The sequence below is a fragment of the Pseudophryne corroboree genome, unplaced genomic scaffold, assembly GCF_028390025.1.
Source record: "Pseudophryne corroboree isolate aPseCor3 unplaced genomic scaffold, aPseCor3.hap2 scaffold_480, whole genome shotgun sequence".
Classification (NCBI taxonomy): domain Eukaryota; kingdom Metazoa; phylum Chordata; class Amphibia; order Anura; family Myobatrachidae; genus Pseudophryne; species Pseudophryne corroboree.
In genome coordinates, this window is record NW_026970092.1 from 425940 (window position 1) to 444251 (window position 18312).

Genomic DNA, 18312 nt, shown 5'->3' on the forward strand with positions numbered 1-18312 from the left:
AAAGTCAGATTTCTTTGTTTCAGATCTTCCTCTAGCCTTGTTCTTCTTTCGAGAGTTCCCTTGTGCTGCCTCAGTTGGATCTCCTTCACTTGACAGGGGGGTGCCCGAGCAGAGACCCTCCCCAGCTCTAGCCCAACTCCTACTTACCTGCCAGGTGAGATACTATGATCATGAAGGTGCTTCTCCCAGGGCAAGGCTCACCCATTGCACTCTGGGTGTGCTGCCCCTGCGATTTCCCCAAATGTGGGAAACTTGACTGCATAATTTGTGTTTCCCCTGGTCGGCTCTCGTATAATTCAGATCTCTTTGTCTCAGGTCTCTCTCCAGCCTAGTTTGCTGTCTGTTTCCACTTCTCTTTTCTTGAGCCGCTCCCTTCTATGCCCTTGCGCACTATCCTGACTTCTCCTCCTGTCTGCTTACTTTGTGCCTTCCAACGCACAATGCGAACTACAGGTAGTGCTGCAGGGCCCACACCCTTTTACTTGCCTTACAGAGCAGCTCTGGAGCTGTTACAGTGCCCAGCTGCTGCAAGAAATCAGCTTGAATGCTTCAGGGGCTGGGGCATAGCCAACATGAGCCCCACACCAAAGGAGGGTGGAGGTGTTTAATGCAAACTAGGGGTCAGCCAAGCGCCGCAAAAGGCCACCATGCCCTGCACGCCCCTTTTCTCTTTTCATATGCAGACGAGGGTTGAAGCCAACTTTGACCCACTGCTTGGATGACATCACCATATGCAAATCCATCTGCGGCAGGCCTTCCCCCAGGAATGCTTGCACTAGTTGTTGCATTTGGTTTGTTGTTTGGGGGTGCTTCAGTATTAGGCAGCCTTCTGCCCTCCCATGTTCATCTGAAAATATATGTTCTCCCTGCAGTTGTTGTCCCCAGATGAGAGTTCCCTTGTGCTGCCTCAGTTGAATCTCCTTTACTTGATAGAGATGTGCATGAGCAGCGGCCCTCCCCAGCCCTATTCCAAATCATACTTATTTTGCATAGGAGATACCATGGTCATGAAGATTTTTCTCCCAGGGTGAGGTTCATTCATTGCATTTTGGGTATGCTGACCCCTGTGATTTCCCCAAATGTGGGAAACTTGACTGCATTATTTGTGGTAGTGGGAGGCTGTGTTTGTGATTTCTTCTGGTCAGCTCTGGTAAAAGTCAGATTTCTTTGTCTCAGATTTTCCTTTAGCCTTGTTCTTCTTTCGAGAGTTCCCTTGTGCTGCCTCAGTTGGATCTCCTTCACTTTACAGGGGGGTACCCGAGCAGCGACCCTGCCCAGCTCTAGACCAACTCCTACTTACCTGCCAGGTGAGATACTATGATCATGAAGGTGCTTCTCCCAGGGCAAGGCTCACCCATTGTACTCTGGGTGTGCTGCTCCTGCGATTTCCCCAAATGTGGGAAACTTGACTGCATAATTTGTGTTTCCCCTGGTCGGCTCTCGTATAATTCAGATCTCTTTGTCTCAGGTCTCTCTCCAGCCTAGTTTGCTGTCTGTTTCCACTTCTCTTTTCTTCAGCCGCTCCCTTCTATACCCTTGTGCACTATCCTGACTTCTCCTCCCGTCTGCTTACTTTATGCCTTCCAATGCACAATGCAAACTACAGGTAGTGCTGCAGGGCCCACACCCTTTTACTTGCCTTACAGAGCAGCTCTGGAGCTGTTACAGTGCCCAGCTGCTGCAAGAAATCAGCTTGAATGCTTCAGGGGCTGGGGCATAGCCAACATGAGCCCCACACCGAAGGAGGGTGGAGGTGTTTAATGCAAACTAGGGGTCAGTCAAGCGCCGCAAAAGGCCACCATGCCCTGCACGCCCCTTTTCTGTTTTCATATGCAGACGAGGGTTGAAGCCAACTTTGACCCACTGCTTGGATGACATCACCATATGCAAATCCATCTGCGGCAGGCCTTCCCCCAGGAATGCTTGCACTAGTTTTTGCATTTGGTTTGTTGTTTGGGGGTGCTTCAGTATTAGGCAGCCTTCTGCCCTCCCATGTTCATCTGAAAATATGTGTTCTCCCTGCAGTTGTTGTCCCCAGATGAGAGTTCCCTTGTGCTGCCTCAGTTGAATCTCCTTAACTTGACAGAGATGTGCCTGAGCAGCGGCCCTCCCCAGCTCTATCCCAAATCATACTTATTTTGCATAGGAGATACCATGGTCATGAAGATTATTCTCCCAGGGTGAGGTTCATTCATTGCATTCTGGGTATGCTGACCCCTGTGATTTCCCCAAATGTGGGAAACTCGACTGCTTTATTTGTGGTAGTGGGGGACTGTGTTTGTGTTTTCTTCTGGTCAGCTCTGGTAAAAGTCAGATTTCTTTGTTTCAGATCTTCCTCTAGCCTTGTTCTTCTTTTGAGAGTTCCCTTGTGCTGCCTCAGTTGGATCTCCTTCTCTTAACAGGGGGGTGCCCGAGCAGCGACCCTCCCCAGTTCTAGCCCAACTCCTACTTACCTGCCAGGTGAGATACTATGATCATGAAGGTGCTTCTCCCAGGGCAAGGTTTACCCATTGCACTCTGGGTGTGCTGCCCCTGCGATTTCCCCAAATGTGGGAAACTTGACTGCATAATTTGTGTTTCCCCTGGTCGGTTCTCGTATAATTCAGATCTCTTTGTCTCAGATCTCTCTACAGCCTAGTTTGCTGTCTGTTTCCACTTCTCTTTTCTTCAGCCGCTCCCTTCTATACCCTTGTGCACTATCCTGACTTCTCCTCCCGTCTGCTTACTTTGTGCCTTCCAATGCACAATGCAAACTACAGGTAGTACTGCAGGGCCCACACCCTTTTACTTGCCTTACAGAGCAGCTCTGGAGCTGTTACAGTGCCCAGCTGCTGCAAGAAATCAGCTTGAATGCTTCAGGGGCTGGGGCATAGCCAACATGAGCCCCACACCGAAGGAGGGTGGAGGTGTGTAATGCGAACTAGGGGTCATCCAAGCGCCGCAAAAGGCCGCCATGCCCTGCACGCCCCTTGTCTCTTTTCATATGCAGACGAGGGTTGAAGCCAACTTTGACCCACTGTTTGGATGACATCACCATATGCAAATCCATCTGCTGCAGGCCTTCCCCCAGGAATGCTTGCACTAGTTGTTGCATTTGGTTTGTTGTTTGGGGGTGCTTCAGTATTAGGCAGCCTTCTGCCCTCCCATGTTCATCTGAAAATATGTGTTCTCCCTGCAGTTGTTGTCCCCAGATGAAAGTTCCCTTGTGCTGCCTCAGTTGAATCTCCTTTACTTGACAGAGATGTGCCTGAGCAGCGGCCCTCCCCAGCCCTATCCCAAATCATACTTATTTTGCATAGGCGATACCATGGTCATGAAGATTGTTCTCCCAGGGTGAGGTTCATTCATTGCATTCTGGGTATGCTGACCCCTGTGATTTCCCCAAATGTGGGAAACTCGACTGCATTATTTGTGGTAGTAGGGGACTGTGTTTGTGCTTTCCTCTGGTCAGCTCTGGTAAAAATCAGATTTCTTTATATCAGATCTTCCTCTAGCCTTGTTCTTCTTTCGAGAGTTCCCTTGTGCTGCCTCAGTTGGATCTCTTTCACTTGAGAGGGGGGTGCCCGAGCAGCGACCCTCCCCAGCTCTAGCCCAACTCCTACTTACCTGCCAGGTGAGATACTATGATCATGAAGGTGCTTCTCCCAGGGCAAGGCTCACCCATTGCACTCTGGTTGTGCTGCCCCTGCGATTTCCCCAAATGTGGGAAACTTGACTGCATAATTTGTGTTTCCCTTGGTCATCTCTCGTATAATTCAGATCTCTTTGTCTCAGGTCTCTCTCCAGCCTAGTTTGCTGTCTGTTTCCACTTCTCTTTTCTTGAGCCGCTCCCTTCTATGCCCTTGCGCACTATCCTGACTTCTCCCGTCTGCTTACTTCGTGCCTTCCAACGCACAATGCAAACTACAGGTAGTGCTGCAGGGCCCACACCCTTTTACTTGCCTTACAGAGCAGCTCTGGAGCAGTTACAGTGCCCAGCTGCTGCAAGAAATCAGCTTGAATGCTTCAGGGGCTGGGGCATAGCCAACATGAGCCCCACACCGAAGGAGGGTGGAGGTGTGTAATGCGAACTAGGGGTCATCCAAGTGCCGCAAAAGGCCGCCATGCCCTGCACGCCCCTTTTCTCTTTTCATATGCAGACGAGGGTTGAAGCCAACTTTGACCCACTGCTTGGATGGCATCACCATATGCAAATCCATCTGCTGCAGGCCTTCCCCCAGGAATGCTTGCACTAGTTGTTGCATTTGGTTTGTTGTTTGGGGGTGCTTCAGTATTAGGCAGCCTTCTGCCCTCCCATGTTCATCTGAAAATATGTGTTCTCCCTGCAGTTGTTGTCCCCAGATGAGAGTTCCCTTGTGCTGCCTCAGTTGAATCTCCTTTACTTGAAAGAGATGTGCCTGAGCAGCGGCCCTCCCCAGCCCTATCCCAAATCATACTTATTTTGCATAGGAGAGACCATGGTCTTGAAGATTGTTCTCCCAGGGTGAGGTTCATTCATTGCTTTCTGGGTATGCTGACCCCTGTGATTTCCCCAAATGTGGGAAACTCAACTGCATTATTTGTGGTAGTGGGGGACTGTGTTTGTGCTTTCCTCTGGTCAGCTCTGGTAAAAGTCAGATTTCTTTGTTTCAGATCTTCCTCTAGCCTTGTTCTTCTTTCGAGAGTTCCCTTGTGCTGCCTCAGTTGGATCTCCTTCACTTGACAGGGGGGTGCCCGTGCAGCGACTCTCCCCAGCTCTAGCCCAACTTCTACTTACCTGCCAGGTGAGATACTATAATCATGAAGGTGCTTCTCCCAGGGCAAGGCTCACCCATTGCACTCTGGATGTGCTGCCCCTGCGATTTCCCCAAATGTGGGAAACTTGACTGCATAATTTGTGTTTCCCCTGGTCGGCTCTCGTATAATTCAGATCTCTTTGTCTCAGGTCTCTCTCCAGCCTAGTTTGCTGTCTGTTTCCACTTCTCTTTTCTTAAGCCGCTCCATTCTATGGCCTTGCGCACTATCCTTACTTCTCCCGTCTGCTTACTTTGTGCCTTCCAATGCACAATGCAAACTACAGGTAGTGCTGCAGGGCCCACACCCTTTTACTTGCCGTACAGAGCAGCTCTGGAGCAGTTACAGTGCCCAGCTACTGCAAGAAATCAGCTTGAATGCTTCAGGGGCTGGGGCATAGCCAACATGAGCCCCACACCGAAGGAGGGTGGAGGTGTTTAATGCGAACTAGGGGTCATCCAAGCGCCGCAAAAGGCCGCCAAGCCCTGCACGCCCCTTTTCTCTTTTCATATGCAGACGAGGGTTGAAGCCAACTTTGACCCACTGCTTTGGATGACATCACCATATGCAAATCCATCTGCTGCAGGCCTTCCCCCAGGAATGCTTGCACTAGTTGTTGCATTTGGTTTGTTGTTTGGGGGTGCTTCAGTATTAGGCAGCCTTCTGCCCTCCCATGTTCATCTGAAAATATGTGTTCTCCCTGCAGTTGTTGTCCCCAGATGAGAGTTCCCTTATGCTGCCTCAGTTGAATCTCCTTTACTTGACAGAGATGTGCCTGAGCAGCGGCCCTCCCCAGCCCTATCCCAAATCATACTTATTTTGCATAGGAGAGACCATGGTCATGAAGATTATTCTCCCAGTGTGAGGTTCATTCATTGCATTCTGGGTATGCTGACCCCTGTGATTTCCCCAAATGTGGGAAACTCGACAGCATTATTTGTGGTAGTGGGGGACTGTGTTTGTGTTTTCCTCTGGTCAGCTCTGGTAAAAGTCAGATTTCTTTGTCTCAGATCTTCCTCTAGCCTTGTTCTTCTTTTGAGAATTCCCTTGTGCTGCCTCAGTTGGATCTCCTTCACTTGACAGGGGGGTACCCGAGCAGCGACCCTCCCCAGCTCTAGCCCAACTCCTACTTACCTGCCAGGTGAGATACTATGATCACGTAGGTGCTTCTCCCAGGGCAAGGCTCACCCATTGCACTCTGGGTGTGCTGCTCCTGCGATTTCCCCAAATGTGGGAAACTTGACTGCATAATTTGTGTTTCCCCTGGTCGGCTCTCGTATAATTCAGATCTCTTTGTCTCAGGTCTCTCTCCAGCCTAGTTTGCTGTCTGTTTCCACTTCTCTTTTCTTAAGTGCCTTCCAATGCACAATGCAAACTACAGGTAGTGCTGCAGGGCCCACACCCTTTTACTTGCCGTACAGAGCAGCTCTGGAGCTGTTACAGTGCCCAGCTGCTGCAAGAAATCAGCTTGAATGCTTCAGGGGCTGGGGCATAGCAAACATGAGCCCCACACCGAAGGAGGGTGGGGGTGTTTAATGCGAACTAAGGGTCATCCAAGCGCCGCAAAAGGCCGCCATGCCCTGCATACCCCTTTTCTCTTTTCATATGCAGATGAGGGTTCCAGCCAACTTTGGCCCACTGCTTGGATGACATCACCGTATGCAAATCCGTCTTCTGCAGAACTTCCCCCAGGAATGCTTGTACTAGTTGTTGCATTTGGTTTGTTGTTTGGGGGTGCTTCAGTATTAGGCAGCCTTCTGCCCTCCCATGTTCATCTGAAAATATGTGTTCTCCCTGCAGTTGTTGTCCCCAGATGGGAGTTCCCTTGTGCTGCCTCAGTTGAATCTCCTTTACTTGACAGAGATGTGCCTGAGCAGCGGCCCTCCCCAGCCCTATCCCAAATCATACTTATTTTGCATAGGAGATACCATGGTCATGAAGATTGTTCTCCGAGGGTGAGGTTCATTCATTGCATTTTGGGTATGCTGACCCCTGTGATTTCCCCAAATGTGGGAAACTCGACTGCATTATTTGTGGTAGTGGGGGACTGTGTTTGTGCTTTCCTCTGGTCAGCTCTGGTAAAAATCAGATTTCTTTATATCAGATCTTCCTCTAGCCTTGTTCTTCTTTCGAGAGTTCCCTTGTGCTGCCTCAGTTGGATCTCTTTCACTTGAGAGGGGGGTGCCCGAGCAGCGACCCTCCCCAGCTCTAGCCCAACTCCTACTTACCTGCCAGGTGAGATACTATGATCATGAAGGTGCTTCTCCCAGGGCAAGGCTCACCCATTGCACTCTGGTTGTGCTGCCCCTGCGATTTCCCCAAATGTGGGAAACTTGACTGCATAATTTGTGTTTCCCTTGGTCATCTCTCGTATAATTCAGATCTCTTTGTCTCAGGTCTCTCTCCAGCCTAGTTTGCTGTCTGTTTCCACTTCTCTTTTCTTGAGCCGCTCCCTTCTATGCCCTTGCGCACTATCCTGACTTCTCCCGTCTGCTTACTTCGTGCCTTCCAACGCACAATGCAAACTACAGGTAGTGCTGCAGGGCCCACACCCTTTTACTTGCCTTACAGAGCAGCTCTGGAGCAGTTACAGTGCCCAGCTGCTGCAAGAAATCAGCTTGAATGCTTCAGGGGCTGGGGCATAGCCAACATGAGCCCCACACCGAAGGAGGGTGGAGGTGTGTAATGCGAACTAGGGGTCATCCAAGCGCCGCAAAAGGCCGCCATGCCCTGCACGCCCCTTTTCTCTTTTCATATGCAGACGAGGGTTGAAGCCAACTTTGACCCACTGCTTGGATGGCATCACCATATGCAAATCCATCTGCTGCAGGCCTTCCCCCAGGAATGCTTGCACTAGTTGTTGCATTTGGTTTGTTGTTTGGGGGTGCTTCAGTATTAGGCAGCCTTCTGCCCTCCCATGTTCATCTGAAAATATGTGTTCTCCCTGCAGTTGTTGTCCCCAGATGAGAGTTCCCTTGTGCTGCCTCAGTTGAATCTCCTTTACTTGAAAGAGATGTGCCTGAGCAGCGGCCCTCCCCAGCCCTATCCCAAATCATACTTATTTTGCATAGGAGAGACCATGGTCTTGAAGATTGTTCTCCCAGGGTGAGGTTCATTCATTGCATTCTGGGTATGCTGACCCCTGTGATTTCCCCAAATGTGGGAAACTCAACTGCATTATTTGTGGTAGTGGGGGACTGTGTTTGTGCTTTCCTCTGGTCAGCTCTGGTAAAAGTCAGATTTCTTTGTTTCAGATCTTCCTCTAGCCTTGTTCTTCTTTCGAGAGTTCCCTTGTGCTGCCTCAGTTGGATCTCCTTCACTTGACAGGGGGGTGCCCGTGCAGCGACTCTCCCCAGCTCTAGCCCAACTTCTACTTACCTGCCAGGTGAGATACTATAATCATGAAGGTGCTTCTCCCAGGGCAAGGCTCACCCATTGCACTCTGGATGTGCTGCCCCTGCGATTTCCCCAAATGTGGGAAACTTGACTGCATAATTTGTGTTTCCCCTGGTCGGCTCTCGTATAATTCAGATCTCTTTGTCTCAGGTCTCTCTCCAGCCTAGTTTGCTGTCTGTTTCCACTTCTCTTTTCTTAAGCCGCTCCATTCTATGGCCTTGCGCACTATCCTGACTTCTCCCGTCTGCTTACTTTGTGCCTTCCAATGCACAATGCAAACTACAGGTAGTGCTGCAGGGCCCACACCCTTTTACTTGCCGTACAGAGCAGCTCTGGAGCAGTTACAGTGCCCAGCTACTGCAAGAAATCAGCTTGAATGCTTCAGGGGCTGGGGCATAGCCAACATGAGCCCCACACCGAAGGAGGGTGGAGGTGTTTAATGCGAACTAGGGGTCATCCAAGCGCCGCAAAAGACCGCCAAGCCCTGCACGCCCCTTTTCTCTTTTCATATGCAGACGAGGGTTGAAGCCAACTTTGACCCACTGCTTTGGATGACATCACCATATGCAAATCCATCTGCTGCAGGCCTTCCCCCAGGAATGCTTGCACTAGTTGTTGCATTTGGTTTGTTGTTTGGGGGTGCTTCAGTATTAGGCAGCCTTCTGCCCTCCCATGTTCATCTGAAAATATGTGTTCTCCCTGCAGTTGTTGTCCCCAGATGAGAGTTCCCTTATGCTGCCTCAGTTGAATCTCCTTTACTTGAAAGAGATGTGCCTGAGCAGCGGCCCTCCCCAGCCCTATCCCAAATCATACTTATTTTGCATAGGAGAGACCATGGTCATGAAGATTATTCTCCCAGTGTGAGGTTCATTCATTGCATTCTGGGTATGCTGACCCCTGTGATTTCCCCAAATGTGGGAAACTCGACAGCATTATTTGTGGTAGTGGGGGACTGTGTTTGTGTTTTCCTCTGGTCAGCTCTGGTAAAAGTCAGATTTCTTTGTCTCAGATCTTCCTCTAGCCTTGTTCTTCTTTTGAGAATTCCCTTGTGCTGCCTCAGTTGGATCTCCTTCACTTGACAGGGGGGTACCCGAGCAGCGACCCTCCCCAGCTCTAGCCCAACTCCTACTTACCTGCCAGGTGAGATACTATGATCACGTAGGTGCTTCTCCCAGGGCAAGGCTCACCCATTGCACTCTGGGTGTGCTGCTCCTGCGATTTCCCCAAATGTGGGAAACTTGACTGCATAATTTGTGTTTCCCCTGGTCGGCTCTCGTATAATTCAGATCTCTTTGTCTCAGGTCTCTCTCCAGCCTAGTTTGCTGTCTGTTTCCACTTCTCTTTTCTTAAGTGCCTTCCAATGCACAATGCAAACTACAGGTAGTGCTGCAGGGCCCACACCCTTTTACTTGCCGTACAGAGCAGCTCTGGAGCTGTTACAGTGCCCAGCTGCTGCAAGAAATCAGCTTGAATGCTTCAGGGGCTGGGGCATAGCAAACATGAGCCCCACACCGAAGGAGGGTGGGGGTGTTTAATGCGAACTAAGGGTCATCCAAGCGCCGCAAAAGGCCGCCATGCCCTGCATACCCCTTTTCTCTTTTCATATGCAGATGAGGGTTCCAGCCAACTTTGGCCCACTGCTTGGATGACATCACCGTATGCAAATCCGTCTTCTGCAGAACTTCCCCCAGGAATGCTTGTACTAGTTGTTGCATTTGGTTTGTTGTTTGCGGGTGCTTCAGTATTAGGCAGCCTTCTGCCCTCCCATGTTCATCTGAAAATATGTGTTCTCCCTGCAGTTGTTGTCCCCAGATGGGAGTTCCCTTGTGCTGCCTCAGTTGAATCTCCTTTACTTGACAGAGATGTGCCTGAGCAGCGGCCCTCCCCAGCCCTATCCCAAATCATACTTATTTTGCATAGGAGATACCATGGTCATGAAGATTGTTCTCCGAGGGTGAGGTTCATTCATTGCATTTTGGGTATGCTGACCCCTGTGATTTCCCCAAATGTGGGAAACTCGACTGCATTATTTGTGGTAGTGGGGGACTGTGTTTGTGCTTTCCTCTGGTCAGCTCTGGTAAAAATCAGATTTCTTTATATCAGATCTTCCTCTAGCCTTGTTCTTCTTTCGAGAGTTCCCTTGTGCTGCCTCAGTTGGATCTCTTTCACTTGAGAGGGGGGTGCCCGAGCAGCGACCCTCCCCAGCTCTAGCCCAACTCCTACTTACCTGCCAGGTGAGATACTTTGATCATGAAGGTGCTTCTCCCAGGGCAAGGCTCACCCATTGCACTCTGGTTGTGCTGCCCCTGCGATTTCCCCAAATGTGGGAAACTTGACTGCATAATTTGTGTTTCCCTTGGTCATCTCTCGTATAATTCAGATCTCTTTGTCTCAGGTCTCTCTCCAGCCTAGTTTGCTGTCTGTTTCCACTTCTCTTTTCTTGAGCCGCTCCCTTCTATGCCCTTGCGCACTATCCTGACTTCTCCCGTCTGCTTACTTCGTGCCTTCCAACGCACAATGCAAACTACAGGTAGTGCTGCAGGGCCCACACCCTTTTACTTGCCTTACAGAGCAGCTCTGGAGCAGTTACAGTGCCCAGCTGCTGAAAGAAATCAGCTTGAATGCTTCAGGGGCTGGGGCATAGCCAACATGAGCCCCACACCGAAGGAGGGTGGAGGTGTGTAATGCGAACTAGGGGTCATCCAAGCGCCGCAAAAGGCCGCCATGCCCTGCACGCCCCTTTTCTCTTTTCATATGCAGACGAGGGTTGAAGCCAACTTTGACCCACTGCTTGGATGGCATCACCATATGCAAATCCATCTGCTGCAGGCCTTCCCCCAGGAATGCTTGCACTAGTTGTTGCATTTGGTTTGTTGTTTGGGGGTGCTTCAGTATTAGGCAGCCTTCTGCCCTCCCATGTTCATCTGAAAATATGTGTTCTCCCTGCAGTTGTTGTCCCCAGATGAGAGTTCCCTTGTGCTGCCTCAGTTGAATCTCCTTTACTTGACAGAGATGTGCCTGAGCAGCGGCCCTCCCCAGCCCTATCCCAAATCATACTTATTTTGCATAGGAGAGACCATGGTCTTGAAGATTGTTCTCCCAGGGTGAGGTTCATTCATTGCATTCTGGGTATGCTGACCCCTGTGATTTCCCCAAATGTGGGAAACTCAACTGCATTATTTGTGGTAGTGGGGGACTGTGTTTGTGCTTTCCTCTGGTCAGCTCTGGTAAAAGTCAGATTTCTTTGTTTCAGATCTTCCTCTAGCCTTGTCCTTCTTTCGAGAGTTCCCTTGTGCTGCCTCAGTTGGATCTCCTTCACTTGACAGGGGGGTGCCCGTGCAGCGACTCTCCCCAGCTCTAGCCCAACTTCTACTTACCTGCCAGGTGAGATACTATAATCATGAAGGTGCTTCTCCCAGGGCAAGGCTCACCCATTGCACTCTGGATGTGCTGCCCCTGCGATTTCCCCTAATGTGGGAAACTTGACTGCATAATTTGTGTTTCCCCTGGTCGGCTCTCGTATAATTCAGATCTCTTTGTCTCAGGTCTCTCTCCAGCCTAGTTTGCTGTCTGTTTCCACTTCTCTTTTCTTAAGCCGCTCCATTCTATGGCCTTGCGCACTATCCTTACTTCTCCCGTCTGCTTACTTTGTGCCTTCCAATGCACAATGCAAACTACAGGTAGTGCTGCAGGGCCCACACCCTTTTACTTGCCGTACAGAGCAGCTCTGGAGCAGTTACAGTGCCCAGCTACTGCAAGAAATCAGCTTGAATGCTTCAGGGGCTGGGGCATAGCCAACATGAGCCCCACACCGAAGGAGGGTGGAGGTGTTTAATGCGAACTAGGGGTCATCCAAGCGCCGCAAAAGGCCGCCATGCCCTGCACGCCCCTTTTCTCTTTTCATATGCAGACGAGGGTTGAAGCAAACTTTGACCCACTGCTTTGGATGACATCACCATATGCAAATCCATCTGCTGCAGGCCTTCCCCCAGGAATGCTTGCACTAGTTGTTGCATTTGGTTTGTTGTTTGGGGGTGCTTCAGTATTAGGCAGCCTTCTGCCCTCCCATGTTCATCTGAAAATATGTGTTCTCCCTGCAGTTGTTGTCCCCAGATGAGAGTTCCCTTATGCTGCCTCAGTTGAATCTCCTTTACTTGACAGAGATGTGCCTGAGCAGCGGCCCTCCCCAGCCCTATCCCAAATCATACTTATTTTGCATAGGAGAGACCATGGTCATGAAGATTATTCTCCCAGTGTGAGGTTCATTCATTGCATTCTGGGTATGCTGACCCCTGTGATTTCCCCAAATGTGGGAAACTCGACAGCATTATTTGTGGTAGTGGGGGACTGTGTTTGTGTTTTCCTCTGGTCAGCTCTGGTAAAAGTCAGATTTCTTTGTCTCAGATCTTCCTCTAGCCTTGTTCTTCTTTCGAGAATTCCCTTGTGCTGCCTCAGTTGGATCTCCTTCACTTGACAGGGGGGGTACCCGAGCAGCGACCCTCCCCAGCTCTAGCCCAACTCCTACTTACCTGCCAGGTGAGATACTATGATCACGTAGGTGCTTCTCCCAGGGCAAGGCTCACCCATTGCACTCTGGGTGTGCTGCTCCTGCGATTTCCCCAAATGTGGGAAACTTGACTGCATAATTTGTGTTTCCCCTGGTCGGCTCTCGTATAATTCAGATCTCTTTGTCTCAGGTCTCTCTCCAGCCTAGTTTGCTGTCTGTTTCCACTTCTGTTTTCTTGAGCCGCTCCCTTCTATGCCCTTGCGCACTATCCTGACTTCTCCCGTCTGCTTACTTTGTGCATTCCAACGCACAATGCGAACTACAGGTAGTGCTGCAGGGCCCACACCCTTTTACTTGCCGTACAGAGCAGCTCTGGAGCTGTTACAGTGCCCAGCTGCTGCAAGAAATCAGCTTGAATGCTTCAGGGGCTGGGGCATAGCCAACATGAGCCCCACACCGAAGGAGGGTGGAGGTATTTAATGCGAACTAGGGGTCATCCAAGCACCGCAAAAGGCCGCCATGCCCTGCATAACCCTTTTCTCTTTTCATATGCAGATGAGGGTTCCAGCCAACTTTGGCCCACTGCTTGGATGACATCACCGTATGCAAATCCGTCTTCTGCAGACCTTCTCCCAGGAATGCTTTTACTAGTTGTTACATTTGGTTTGTTGTTTGGGGGTGCTTCAGTATTAGGCAGCCTTCTGCCCTCCCATGTTCATCTGAAAATATGTGTTCTCCCTGCAGTTGTTGTCCCCTGATGAGAGTTCCCTTGTGCTGCCTCAGTTGAATCTCCTTTACTTGACAGAGATGTGCGTGAGCAGCGGCCCTCCCCAGCCCTATCCCAAATCATACTTATTTTGCATAGGAGATACCATGGTCATGAAGATTGTTCTCTCAGGGTGAGGTTCATTCATTGCATTCTGGGTATGCTGACCCCTGTGATTTCCCCAAATGTGGGAAACTCGACTGCATTATTTGTGGTAGTGGGGGACTGTGTTTGTGCTTTCCTCTGGTCAGCTCTGGTAAAATACAGATTTCTTTGTCTCAGATCTTCCTCTAGCCTTGTTCTTTTTTCGAGAGTTTCCTTGTGCTGCCTCAGTTGGATCTCCTTCACTTGACAGGGGGGTGCCCGAGCAGCGACCCTCCCCAGCTCTAGCCCAACTCCTACTTACCTGCCAGGTGAGATACTATGATCAGGAAGGTGCTTCTCCCAGGGCAAGGCTCACCCATTGCACTCTGGGTGTGCTGCTCCTACGATTTCCCCAAATGTGGGACACTTGACTGCATAATTTGTGTTTCCTCTAGTCGGCTACTCGTATAATTCAGATCTCTTTGTCTCAGGTCTCTCTCCAGCCTAGTTTGCTGTCTGTTTCCACTTCTCTTTTCTTGAGCCCCTGCCTTCTATGCCCTTGTGCACTCTCCTGACTTCTCCTGTCTGCTTACTTTGTGCCTTCCAACGCACAATGCGAACTACAGGTAGTGCTGCAGGGCCCACACCCTTTTACTTGCCTTACAGAGCAGCTCTGGAGCTGTTACAGTGCCCAGCTGCTGCAAGAAATCAGCTTGAATACTTCAGGGGCTGGGGCATAGCCAACATGAGCCCCACACCGAAGGAGAATGGAGGTGTTTAATGCGAACTAGGGGTCATCCAAGCACCGCAAAAGGCCGCCATGCCCTGCATAACCCTTTTCTCTTTTCATATGCAGATGAGGGTTCCAGCCAACTTTGGCCCACTGCTTGGATGACATCACCGTATGCAAATCCGTCTTCTGCAGACCTTCTCCCAGGAATGCTTTTACTAGTTGTTGCATTTGGTTTGTTGTTTGGGGGTGCTTCAGTATTAGGCAGCCTTCTGCCCTCCCATGTTCATCTGAAAATATGTGTTCTCCCTGCAGTTGTTGTCCCCAGATGAGAGTTCCCTTGTGCTGCCTCAGTTGAATCTCCTTTACTTGACAGAGATGTGCCTGAGCAGCGGCCCTCCCCAGCCCTATCCCAAATCATACTTATTTTGCATAAGAGATACCATGGTCATGAAGATTGTTCTCCCAGGGTTAGGTTCATTCATTGCATTCTGGGTATGCTGACCCCTGTGATTTCCCCAAATGTGGGAAACTCAACTGCATTATTTGTGGTAGTGGGGGACTGTGTTTGTGCTTTCCTCTGGTCAGCTCTGGTAAAAGTCAGATTTCTTTGTCTCAGATCTTCCTCTAGCCTTGTTCTTCTTTCGAGAGTTCCCTTGTGCTGCCTCAGTTGGATCTCCTTCACTTGACAGGGGGGTGCCCGAGCAGCGACCCTCCCCAGCTCTAGCCCAACTCCTACTTACCTGCCAGGTGAGATACTATGATCATGTAGGTGCTTCTCCCAGGGCAAGGCTCACCCATTGCACTCTGGGTGTGCTGCCCCTGCGATTTCCCCAAATGTGGGAAACTTGACTGCATAATTTGTGTTTCCCCTGGTCGGCTCTCATATAATTCAGATCTCTTTGTCTCAGGTCTCTCTCCAGCCTAGTTTGCTGTCTGTTTCCACTTCTTTTTTCTTGAGCCCCTCCCTTCTATACCCTTGTGGACTCTCCTGACTTCTCCTCCTGTCTGCTTACTTTGTGCCTTCCAACGCACAATGCAAACTACAGGTAGTGCTGCAGGGCCCACACCCTTTTACTTGCTTTACAGAGCAGCTCTGGAGCTGTTACAGTGCCCAGCTGCTGCAAGAAATCAGCTTGAATGCTTCAGGGGCTGGGGCATAGCCAACATGAGCCCCACACCGAAGGAGGGTGGAGGTGTTTAATGCGAACTAGGGGTCATCCAAGCACCGCAAAAGGCCGCCATGCCCTGCACACCCCTTTTTTATTTTCATATGCAGACGAGGGTTGAAGCCAACTTTGACCCACTGCTTGGATGACATCACCATATGCAAATCCATCTGTGGCAGGCCTTCCCCCAGGAATGCTTGCACTAGTTGTTGCATTTGGTTTGTTGTTTGGGGGTGCTTCAGTATTAGGCAGCCTTCTGCCCTCCCATGTTCATCTGAAAATATATGTTCTCCCTGCAGTTGTTGTCCCAAGATGAGAGTTCCCTTGTGCTGCCTCAGTTGAATCTCCTTTACTTGACAGAGATGTGCATGAGCAGCGGCCCTCCCCAGCCCTATTCCAAATCATACTTATTTTGCATAGGAGATACCATGGTCATGAAGATTTTTCTCCCAGGGTGAGGTTCATTCATTGCATTTTGGGTATGCTGACCGCTGTGATTTCCCCAAATGTGGGAAACTTGACTGCATTATTTGTGGTAGTGGGAGACTGTGTTTGTGCTTTCCTCTGGTCAGCTCTGGTAAAAGTCAGATTTCTTTGTCTCAGATTTTCCTTTAGCCTTATTCTTCTTTCGAGAGTTCCCTTGTGCTGCCTCAGTTTGATCTCCTTCACTTTACAGGGGGGTACACGAGCAGCGACCCTCCCCAGCTCTAGCCCAACTCCTACTTACCTGCCAGGTGAGATACTATGATCATGAAGGTGCTTCTCCCAGGGCAAGGCTCACCCATTGTACTCTGGGTGTGCTGCTCCTGCGATTTCCCCAAATGTGGGAAACTTGACTGCATAATTTGTGTTTCCCCTGGTCGGCTCTCGTATAATTCAGATCTCTTTGTCTCAGGTCTCTCTCCAGACTAGTTTGCTGTCTGTTTCCACTTCTCTTTTCTTCAGCCGCTCCCTTCTATACCCTTGTGCACTATCCTGACTTCTCCTCCCGTCTGCTTACTTTGTGCCTTCCAATGCACAATGCAAACTACAGGTAGTGCTGCAGGGCCCACACCCTTTTACTTGCCTTACAGATCAGCTCTGGAGCTGTTACAGTGCCCAGCTGCTGCAAGAAATCAGCTTGAATGCTTCAGGGGCTGGGGCATAGCCAACATGAGCCCCACACCGAAGGAGGGTGGAGGTGTTTAATGCAAACTAGGGGTCAGACAAGCGCCGCAAAAGGCCACCATGCCCTGCACGCCCCTTTTCTGTTTTCATATGCAGACGAGGGTTGAAGCCAACTTTGACCCACTGCTTGGATGACATCACCATATGCAAATCCATCTGCGGCAGGCCTTCCCCCAGGAATGCTTGCACTAGTTGTTGCATTTGGTTTGTTGTTTGGGGGTGCTTCAGTATTAGGCAGCCTTCTGCCCTCCCATGTTTATCTGAAAATATGTGTTCTCCCTGCAGTTGTTGTCCCCAGATGAGAGTTCCCTTGTGCTGCCTCAGTTGAATCTCCTTAACTTGACAGAGATATGCCTGAGCAGCGGCCCTCCCCAGCTCTATCCCAAATCATACTTATTTTGCATAGGAGATACCATGGTCATGAAGATTATTCTCCCAGGGTGAGGTTCATTCATTGCATTCTGGGTATGCTGACCCCTGTGATTTCCCTTAATGTGGGAAACTTGACTGCTTTATTTGTGGTAGTGGGGGACTGTGTTTGTGTTTTCCTCTGGTCAGCTCTGGTAAAAGTCAGATTTCTTTGTTTCAGATCTTCCTCTAGCCTTGTTCTTCTTTCGAGAGTTCCCTTGTGCTGCCTCAGTTGGATCTCCTTCACTTGCCAGGGGGGTGCCCGAGCAGAGACCCTCCCCAGCTCTAGCCTCATCTACACGACATAGCCCTGAATTTTCCAATGCGCAGCTCTTTGCAAAAGAGAGATATTGGCAAGGAAAAGCTGTCTTGTACCATTGCATTTTTCTCCCAAACGAAGGGCACTAGAAAGAAAATTTTAAAGCCTCCTGTTAGGCCATCATCTACACGACATAGCCCTGAATTTTCCAATGCGCAGCTCTTTGCAAAAGAGAGATATTGGCAAGGAAAAGCTGTCTTGTACCTTTGCATTTTTCTCCCAAACGAAGGTCACTAGAAAGAAAATTTTAAAGCCTCCTGTTAGGCCATCATCTACACGACATAGCCCTGAATTTTCCAATGCGCAGCTCTTTGCAAAAGAGAGATATTGGCAAGGAAAAGCTGTCTTGTACCTTTGCATTTTTCTCCCAAACGAAGGTCACTAGAAAGAAAATTTTAAAGCCTCCTGTTAGGCCATCATCTACACGACATAGCCCTGAATTTTCCAATGCGCAGCTCTTTGCAAAAGAGAGATATTGGCAAGGAAAAGCTGTCTTGTACCATTGCATTTTTCTCCCAAACGAAGGGCACTAGAACGAAAATTTTAAAGCCTCCTGTTAGGCCATCATCTACACGACATAGCCCTGAATTTTCCAATGCGCAGCTCTTTGCAAAAGAGAGATATTGGCAAGGAAAAGCTGTCTTGTACCTTTGCATTTTTCTCCCAAACGAAGGTCACTAGAAAGAAAATTTTAAAGCCTCCTGTTAGGCCATCATCTACACGACATAGCCCTGAATTTTCCAATGCGCAGCTCTTTGCAGAAGAGAGATACTGGCAAGGAAAAGCTGTCTTGTACCATTGCATTTTTCTCCCAAACGAAGGACACTAGAAAGAAAATTTTAAAGCCTCCTTTTAGGCCATCATCTACACGACATAGCCCTGAATTTTCCAATGCGCAGCTCTTTGCAAAAGAGAGATATTGGCAAGGAAAAGCTGTCTTGTACCATTGCATTTTTCTCCCAAACGAAGGACACTAGAAAGAAAATTTTAAAG

General features: G+C 49.7%; 29 non-coding genes and 1 pseudogene across 29 annotated transcripts; all 30 read left to right on the forward strand.

Annotated features, from left to right (window-relative positions):
- The first annotated feature begins 139 nt into the window (after nt 1–139).
- On the forward strand, nt 140–302 carry LOC135028625 (U1 spliceosomal RNA). Its single transcript, XR_010224880.1, has one exon. It is a non-coding gene; the product is annotated as a U1 spliceosomal RNA (small nuclear RNA).
- A 674-nt stretch (nt 303–976) lies between these two features.
- On the forward strand, nt 977–1140 carry LOC135028597 (U1 spliceosomal RNA). Its single transcript, XR_010224854.1, has one exon. It is a non-coding gene; the product is annotated as a U1 spliceosomal RNA (small nuclear RNA).
- A 152-nt stretch (nt 1141–1292) lies between these two features.
- LOC135028644 (U1 spliceosomal RNA) lies at nt 1293–1455 on the forward strand. The gene has a single exon (XR_010224894.1). It is a non-coding gene; the product is annotated as a U1 spliceosomal RNA (small nuclear RNA).
- A 674-nt stretch (nt 1456–2129) lies between these two features.
- LOC135028587 (U1 spliceosomal RNA) lies at nt 2130–2293 on the forward strand. The gene has a single exon (XR_010224845.1). It is a non-coding gene; the product is annotated as a U1 spliceosomal RNA (small nuclear RNA).
- Nucleotides 2294–2445: 152 nt separating this feature from the next.
- Nucleotides 2446–2608, forward strand: LOC135028616 (U1 spliceosomal RNA). Its single transcript, XR_010224873.1, has one exon. It is a non-coding gene; the product is annotated as a U1 spliceosomal RNA (small nuclear RNA).
- A 674-nt stretch (nt 2609–3282) lies between these two features.
- LOC135028788 (U1 spliceosomal RNA) lies at nt 3283–3446 on the forward strand. Its single transcript, XR_010225019.1, has one exon. It is a non-coding gene; the product is annotated as a U1 spliceosomal RNA (small nuclear RNA).
- Nucleotides 3447–3598: 152 nt separating this feature from the next.
- LOC135028675 (U1 spliceosomal RNA) lies at nt 3599–3761 on the forward strand. Its single transcript, XR_010224923.1, has one exon. It is a non-coding gene; the product is annotated as a U1 spliceosomal RNA (small nuclear RNA).
- Nucleotides 3762–4432: 671 nt separating this feature from the next.
- Nucleotides 4433–4596, forward strand: LOC135028560 (U1 spliceosomal RNA). Its single transcript, XR_010224820.1, has one exon. It is a non-coding gene; the product is annotated as a U1 spliceosomal RNA (small nuclear RNA).
- A 152-nt stretch (nt 4597–4748) lies between these two features.
- LOC135028693 (U1 spliceosomal RNA) lies at nt 4749–4911 on the forward strand. The gene has a single exon (XR_010224934.1). It is a non-coding gene; the product is annotated as a U1 spliceosomal RNA (small nuclear RNA).
- A 672-nt stretch (nt 4912–5583) lies between these two features.
- LOC135028600 (U1 spliceosomal RNA) lies at nt 5584–5747 on the forward strand. The gene has a single exon (XR_010224857.1). It is a non-coding gene; the product is annotated as a U1 spliceosomal RNA (small nuclear RNA).
- Nucleotides 5748–5899: 152 nt separating this feature from the next.
- Nucleotides 5900–6062, forward strand: LOC135028663 (U1 spliceosomal RNA). The gene has a single exon (XR_010224912.1). It is a non-coding gene; the product is annotated as a U1 spliceosomal RNA (small nuclear RNA).
- Nucleotides 6063–6677: 615 nt separating this feature from the next.
- Nucleotides 6678–6841, forward strand: LOC135028754 (U1 spliceosomal RNA). Its single transcript, XR_010224987.1, has one exon. It is a non-coding gene; the product is annotated as a U1 spliceosomal RNA (small nuclear RNA).
- A 152-nt stretch (nt 6842–6993) lies between these two features.
- LOC135028676 (U1 spliceosomal RNA) lies at nt 6994–7156 on the forward strand. The gene has a single exon (XR_010224924.1). It is a non-coding gene; the product is annotated as a U1 spliceosomal RNA (small nuclear RNA).
- Nucleotides 7157–7827: 671 nt separating this feature from the next.
- Nucleotides 7828–7991, forward strand: LOC135028767 (U1 spliceosomal RNA). Its single transcript, XR_010225000.1, has one exon. It is a non-coding gene; the product is annotated as a U1 spliceosomal RNA (small nuclear RNA).
- A 152-nt stretch (nt 7992–8143) lies between these two features.
- On the forward strand, nt 8144–8306 carry LOC135028694 (U1 spliceosomal RNA). The gene has a single exon (XR_010224935.1). It is a non-coding gene; the product is annotated as a U1 spliceosomal RNA (small nuclear RNA).
- A 672-nt stretch (nt 8307–8978) lies between these two features.
- On the forward strand, nt 8979–9142 carry LOC135028601 (U1 spliceosomal RNA). Its single transcript, XR_010224858.1, has one exon. It is a non-coding gene; the product is annotated as a U1 spliceosomal RNA (small nuclear RNA).
- A 152-nt stretch (nt 9143–9294) lies between these two features.
- Nucleotides 9295–9457, forward strand: LOC135028664 (U1 spliceosomal RNA). Its single transcript, XR_010224913.1, has one exon. It is a non-coding gene; the product is annotated as a U1 spliceosomal RNA (small nuclear RNA).
- Nucleotides 9458–10072: 615 nt separating this feature from the next.
- LOC135028760 (U1 spliceosomal RNA) lies at nt 10073–10236 on the forward strand. The gene has a single exon (XR_010224993.1). It is a non-coding gene; the product is annotated as a U1 spliceosomal RNA (small nuclear RNA).
- Nucleotides 10237–10388: 152 nt separating this feature from the next.
- Nucleotides 10389–10551, forward strand: LOC135028705 (U1 spliceosomal RNA). The gene has a single exon (XR_010224946.1). It is a non-coding gene; the product is annotated as a U1 spliceosomal RNA (small nuclear RNA).
- A 671-nt stretch (nt 10552–11222) lies between these two features.
- On the forward strand, nt 11223–11386 carry LOC135028768 (U1 spliceosomal RNA). The gene has a single exon (XR_010225001.1). It is a non-coding gene; the product is annotated as a U1 spliceosomal RNA (small nuclear RNA).
- A 152-nt stretch (nt 11387–11538) lies between these two features.
- LOC135028697 (U1 spliceosomal RNA) lies at nt 11539–11701 on the forward strand. Its single transcript, XR_010224938.1, has one exon. It is a non-coding gene; the product is annotated as a U1 spliceosomal RNA (small nuclear RNA).
- Nucleotides 11702–12373: 672 nt separating this feature from the next.
- On the forward strand, nt 12374–12537 carry LOC135028602 (U1 spliceosomal RNA). Its single transcript, XR_010224859.1, has one exon. It is a non-coding gene; the product is annotated as a U1 spliceosomal RNA (small nuclear RNA).
- A 153-nt stretch (nt 12538–12690) lies between these two features.
- LOC135028665 (U1 spliceosomal RNA) lies at nt 12691–12853 on the forward strand. The gene has a single exon (XR_010224914.1). It is a non-coding gene; the product is annotated as a U1 spliceosomal RNA (small nuclear RNA).
- Nucleotides 12854–13524: 671 nt separating this feature from the next.
- LOC135028782 (U1 spliceosomal RNA) lies at nt 13525–13688 on the forward strand. Its single transcript, XR_010225013.1, has one exon. It is a non-coding gene; the product is annotated as a U1 spliceosomal RNA (small nuclear RNA).
- A 152-nt stretch (nt 13689–13840) lies between these two features.
- On the forward strand, nt 13841–14004 carry LOC135028686 (U1 spliceosomal RNA). The gene has a single exon (XR_010224928.1). It is a non-coding gene; the product is annotated as a U1 spliceosomal RNA (small nuclear RNA).
- Nucleotides 14005–14675: 671 nt separating this feature from the next.
- On the forward strand, nt 14676–14839 carry LOC135028561 (U1 spliceosomal RNA). Its single transcript, XR_010224821.1, has one exon. It is a non-coding gene; the product is annotated as a U1 spliceosomal RNA (small nuclear RNA).
- A 152-nt stretch (nt 14840–14991) lies between these two features.
- On the forward strand, nt 14992–15133 carry LOC135028680 (U1 spliceosomal RNA; annotated as a pseudogene).
- Nucleotides 15134–15828: 695 nt separating this feature from the next.
- On the forward strand, nt 15829–15992 carry LOC135028604 (U1 spliceosomal RNA). The gene has a single exon (XR_010224861.1). It is a non-coding gene; the product is annotated as a U1 spliceosomal RNA (small nuclear RNA).
- Nucleotides 15993–16144: 152 nt separating this feature from the next.
- On the forward strand, nt 16145–16307 carry LOC135028645 (U1 spliceosomal RNA). Its single transcript, XR_010224895.1, has one exon. It is a non-coding gene; the product is annotated as a U1 spliceosomal RNA (small nuclear RNA).
- Nucleotides 16308–16981: 674 nt separating this feature from the next.
- LOC135028596 (U1 spliceosomal RNA) lies at nt 16982–17145 on the forward strand. The gene has a single exon (XR_010224853.1). It is a non-coding gene; the product is annotated as a U1 spliceosomal RNA (small nuclear RNA).
- Nucleotides 17146–18312: the final 1167 nt, after the last annotated feature.